Source organism: Limulus polyphemus, unplaced genomic scaffold (genome assembly GCF_000517525.1).
Source record: "Limulus polyphemus unplaced genomic scaffold, Limulus_polyphemus-2.1.2 Scaffold4716, whole genome shotgun sequence".
NCBI classification, from domain to species: domain Eukaryota; kingdom Metazoa; phylum Arthropoda; class Merostomata; order Xiphosura; family Limulidae; genus Limulus; species Limulus polyphemus.
The window spans coordinates 43503-50065 of NW_013670326.1; positions in this window are offsets into that span (position 1 = coordinate 43503).

A 6563-nucleotide genomic window follows, 5' to 3' on the forward strand; every position below is an offset into this window, starting at 1 on the left:
TCTAGCTGTAACAACATGACCAATTTATTCTATATAAACCAGAACAATAGTCAGGTGACATGATCTAGCTGTAACAACGTGACCAATCTGCTCTATAGAAACCAGAACAATAGTCAGGTGACATGATCTAGCTGTAACAACATGACCAATCTATTCTATATAAACCAGAACAGTAGTCAGGTGACATGATCTAGCTGTAACAACGTGACCAATCTGCTCTGGGTCACGTTGTTACAGCTAGATTGTGTCACCTGACTATTGTTCTGGTTTCTATAGAATAGATTGGTCATGTTGTTACAGCTAGATCATGTCACCTGACTATTGTTCTGGTTTATATAGAATAGATTGGTCACGTTGTTACAGCTAGATCATGTCACCAGACTATTGTTCTGGTTTCTATAGAATAGATTGGTCATGTTGCTACAGCTAGATCATGTCATCTGATTATTGTTCTAGTTTGTATAGAATAAATTTGTCACGTTGTTACAGCTAGATCGTGTCATATGACTATTGTTCGGGTTTGTATAGAATATTTGCCGTTGGACAAGTAGTTTTTTACCACATCATTTGATATATTCTTTTATTAGAATAACATTTCAAGTTGATTTCTATGGAGCAAAATTCTGAAAATTCTAAACTGTAGAAGTTCAGTACAGTATTTCTTAACCCATGGGTCATCAGAAGGTAAGAAAGGGTCATGAACATTCTTTGAAAAACAGCTAATAGTTTATTCATTTTATAAAGTTTTATTTTAGTCACAACTGGCCATAAATGCTTACAAAAAGGTAGGGAACCACTGGTTTAGTACATACATACATATTAACATTTAAACACCATTTAAATTTGTAGCAGCATTTATATAAACCATGATTTCTTTATCAGTTCATGTATGTGGTATTCCATTTGCTGTTACCATATTCTGGTGGTTGTATGTTCTGGCGGGGTGGGAGACTGTTACCAATTTGTGGTAATAGTGTGTTCTAAGAGATCAGCTAAAACTTTTGGGTGATTGTATGTTCCAGGGTACTGCTACAACTTTCTGGTGATTTGATGTTCTAGGAGGACTGCTTCTAGTTTTTGGTGATTGTATGTTCCAAGGTACTGGTACCAGTTTCTGGTGATTGTGTATTCTAGGAGGACTGCTTCCACTTTCTGGTAATTGTGTGTGGTGTAGGAGGACTGCTACAACTTTCTGGTGATTGTGTATTCTAGGAGGACTGCTACCACTTTCTGGTAATTGTGTGTGGTGTAGGAAGACTGCTAAAACTTTTAGGTGATGGTATGTTCTACGGATACTGTTATCACTTTCCGGTGATGATTGTATGTTCCAGAGGGACTGCCACCACTTTCTGATGATTGTATGTTCCAGAGGGACTGCCACCACTTTCTGATGATTGTATGTTCTAGGGGGACTGCTACCACTTTCCAGTGATTGTGTGTTGTAGGAGGACTGCTACCATCTTTTATAATGTTCATCCTTGTCTTCTTCCTATTTGATGTTTTCTACTTTTACTTATTCTTTTTGACATTACCAATGGCCAAATTAAGAAGTAAGCAAGGTGGTTGACACACTAAATACTCTTTTCTGTTCTGGATGAATTTTCCATCTGGACTTTTTGAGGGTTCTCTTGGATTATTTGTTCACTTTTGGATCTTGTGGTTAGACATATCCTTCATTGAGATATTTACCTTCATGTATTTTTGTCTTCATTGTCTTTCTATTCACCCAATGTCTTTTTCTATTCTTTATTATCCTTCTGGCTCACAAGTTATGGAACAGTAATTTGCAGATATTCAAAATGGTTTGGTCAAACTTCTTGATCATACTTCTCCAGGTTTTTACTTTTATCTCTTTATTGTTCTGAATAAATCATGTATTGGAGTTCTGTCCTAACTCACTCTTTGCCTGGAAACACCTCATTTCAAAATGGAAAACATGACATTGAAATCTTCTTTATTCTTCCCTTTTGATTCCATTCATTTTGAGTAACCAAAGTGCTTGCTAGTCGTCTTTGTTCTTTGTCACATTACATTGACCTTTATATGAATGATTGGCTTATTTTAACCCTTCTTCCCACTCATCCTCTTACACATACTCAGCTGACTACCCAGATGACCATTGCTCGTGGGTGGATTATCTGCAACTCCAAATCTCACTTTGTACCAATTAGAATATTTGCAATACCTGAGGTTTTGGACCAACACAATTTAAGGTATACTTTAGCTGTTTCTTGTGGCGTTGCAAGCCTTGGAATCTTGTGTACATAATCTTCTATTTTCCACACCTTCCACCAAAACAAAACATTTTTTCTGCTTTAGGGGTGATGGCTTCATTTTACAAAGTCATTTCGTTGGAGCATGCTCACTTCAGACTCATTGTCATGTATCATAACTACTTTTTCCACTACAAGAGTTCCAGTTTTGGTTAAATTGAGAGCTTGTGACAGGATAATCATTTCTTCCTCATCTTACAGATCTTCATCTTCTTTCACAGGTTGAGACACTATGTAGAGGAATCAGTGTCATTCAGGTTCTTGGGCTCCTCAAGAAGCAACAACGTAGATCAACATGTTACAAATTTGGGCTATTCAGCATGCTTTTACCAATTTTTTTGTACTCTCTACACCCCCATTCTGAGTTCACACAGGCAATTCTACAGTGGTAGCTTACAGTGGTATTTATTCTTTTTAGCCTTTGCTGTGTTCTTTGGTTTCACTCTCAACATGGTTATCTTCAAACTTGTCACATTCTTGGTATGATGAACATTTTGGCAGGCATTTTCAGAAAATCCTTGACTTTGCACCACAGAGTGGATCCTTCTCCTTTTCATTTTTCAGTGGCTGTGCAAATAACTAGGTCATCTAATGATTGTTGCTATGTTGGAAAACCACCTTCCACTCTATTGGCATCCAGTTCCAGTTCTCCTTTGGTTTTTCAGTGGCTCTGCAGATGACTATGTCATCTAATGATTGTTGCTGTGTTGGAAAACCACTTTCCACTCTATTGGCATCCAGTTCCAGTTCTCCTTTTGGTTTTTCAGTGGCTCTGCAGATGACTAGGTCATCTAATGATTGTTGCTGTGTTGGAAAACCACTTTCCACTCTATTGGCATCCAGTTCCAGCTCCAAATCCTCTATCACTGGATGGCACACCTAGTCATAGGAGAGCCTGTTCATTTTGCACTTTTTTCTTTGGTGTTTACAAAGACCAGTTTCTCAAAGTACATTGTTCTCTTCATCACTTTACTTTGACCTGCTCAACCATGGTTTCCCCTCAACTTTATCATGGAGAACCAGTCCCATTACCACCATGGAACCATCTTCTATGGCAACCTCGAATATCCATTTTTCACAGTGACATTCAATGTCTGTGACGTCACTTCTTGTCCGAGAAGCTGGATTCTCTTCTTGGGTGGCTCAAATGGTAGCCTATTCTTGCTGATGTTCTTTCCCCGGCTGTTTATTATAATCAGTTTTGTTAGGCTACCTTACAGAGTCGGTGCGTTAGATGTAATATATCTTGTTCATCTCAAACTCATCAACAAATTTCTTCTTTCCTTGTATATTAGTTTCATTATTGTGGCTTACCACCTTCTTGGCTGCACTTTCAAATACCACGCAATCCATCAATCTCTTTTGTCCCCATTATTCAACAACCTCTTTTGAACCTTTTGTCTGAAAACCTATAGGCTTTGTCTTAAATTGGACTTTTGTTTAGTATTTTTGTGGTTTGTCTTCTTTGAAACCTTTTATTGTTTGTCTCAAACATAATACTTTCTGGTATCTATGTCCTTGAAACTTCACATACTTTATTTTCTCAAAAGGTTTTTATACCCAAATTGATCCTTCCTATCTAAATTATGGGCTGTGAGAAAAGGTAACCACTATGTCTTGCCCATAGTGTTGCCTGCCCTAACTGATCTTCAAGTTCAGAAGGATGGTTTTTATATCCTGTTGAGGCTATTCATTACTATCCATCACATATTAATTGTTTTATGGGTCTCATGAAAGGTTGTTTACACCTTGTCACAAATCGTGCTCAGGCAATCTTAACAAATTGGTTTGCATTTATTTCTCTTGTTTACTGTAATATTCCCAAATATCTTTGTTTTCCTGTTATTGTGATCCTTCCAGTCAGATGGAATCACTGACATGCGAATTTTTTGCAAAACAAAAAAATGCTTAGTTACTGCTTGTTACCTATGTTGTGCTTGATAATCCAACTATAACTATTCCATCCAGCACCTCATTTAGCAGTTACAGGGGCATCAGTTGGGAATCTTGCATGTTACATATATATATTTGCAATTGTTCTAGACAAAATTCAACCCTTGGTGTTGGTGCTCTATGAGAGGGTGATATTTATATTTACTGGAAGTGGATGGAGGATGCCATTTGGTGGGTATCATTCTAACCTCCTCATATACGTCCTTATATAAATTAGTGGCAAGATGACCATTCTCCAGTTTGCAGCTTTATTTTTTATCTTTTCTTAAACTTTTTCAATGTTCCCACTGCCCTGTTCTAGAATTTAAAGCCCATTCTTGGGTCTGCTTTGGTCTTTTCAATTTTTCATGGGTAACCTCTGACTTGGGTGGCCTACTTAGATGAAGATTTAGGGGACCTTGGCTCCAGTAGCATGTCTGTTCATTAGTTATTACTGGTCTCACCTTCTGAGTATCTTCCATTGAAGGTACATATCAATGAATGTGTTGCACTCTGACCCTGAATACATGTTTCCCAACATCTGATTGTATGTATAGCTCCACAGATGCATACATGCCACCTGACCACCCTTTTATATATTATCTTGAGGGTGTCTAGTACGATGAGGTACCTTGCTTAAAATAATGCCTTTCTTTCCGAATGTCCTCACTTTGGTCCAGTTTCTCAATAAAATAAATCAAGAGGCATCATCAATGAATAATAGTTGTGTTTACTTATATTGTTCACTCCTAGTTACCTGCCCTGGAAACTTCCTGATAAAACAACCCGAAGTTGCTGTATGAACCTTAAAGATACAATTGACGAAATAATGATGATTTGCTACGACATTGTTTTGTGATGTTATGTAAAAGTTTGTATCTATTCTGTCTGATAAAATAGTGCTGCTACATAACATTTGTTTTGTTATATTATATAAAAATTTGTTCACTTTTAATTACAACCCTTTGTTGTAAGGTTTTGACTGAAATGAACATTGAATAAAATATTCAATTGAAGAATGTTGTAAAATTGTATACGAGTGAAAAAGAAAACTTTAAAGTACATATGCATAAGTCAATGTTATTAGAGAAAACAGCCTATCAGTAGTAAGAATTCAAATTGAAGTTGGAGTCTGACAGTAAGTAGAGTGAATTGTATTGCTGTTTTGGAGTTTAGGTATTTTCAATTTAAGTTTAATCGAGACACACTGAAATTAGGCATAGCTAGAAACATGATTATTTTGTAATAAAGTACCTTTTTCAATACTTGGAAAAAGTAAAACTTCAGGTTGTGTTGTATGAAATTAGGCATAGCTAGAAACATGATTATTTTGTAATAAAGTACCTTTTTCAGTACTCGGAAAAAGTAAAACTTCAGGTTGTGTTGTATGAAATTAGGCATAGCTAGAAACATGATTATTTTGTAATAAAGTACCTTTTTCAATACTTAGAAAAACTAAAACTTCAGGTTGTGTTGTATGAAATTAGGCATAGCTAGAAACATGATTATTTTGTAATAAAGTACCTTTTTCAATACTCGGAAAAAGTAAAACTTCGGGTTGTGTTGTATTAGTTTTCTTATCTATCTATTAAAACTTATTTTTACATCTTCCTATATATCTACGTGTTATTTTTAGATAAGTCTGATTCAGCTGTCAGTCCTAAAAGAATTGAGTTCAATTCCAGAACAGTTATGTAATCATGAATATATTTCAGTATTCATACAGTATACCCAAGAATCATATGACCACTACATTAACCAATGACCATTTATTTGAACATAACCATTGTTGTACAGTGTAGTGCTAACTGGAGTAAGAGAGTCATAATAAACTTTGAAAATAACCACAATACTTCAAGAAAATATTTTATATTTCCTTCACACTTCCCTTTACAGATTTTTCAGGAGTGCCTTGTTAAAAATTTAAGAAAATTTATAAATTATTCCTGTATAATGTGTAAAGTGAAATATCAAATAAATTTCAAAAATATATAAAACCTTATGGTTGGTGTCATACTTTATTTTCAGCTCACTTTCAACAAGATTTAGTGTTGGATATGGGCTTCCATTTTTACCTTGTGGAATGCATCCACACGTTACAAGGTATGTATAGAATAGAATAACCAGTAAATATACTTATATATTAAAATATATCACCACACATGACAAGGTCTGTATAGAATAGAATAACCAGTAAATATACTTATATATTAAAATATATCACCACACATGACAAGGTCTGTATAGAATAGAATAACCAGTAAATATACTTATATATTAAAATATATCACCACACATGACAAGGTCTGTATAGAATAGAATAACCAGTAAATATACTTATATATTAAAATATATCAC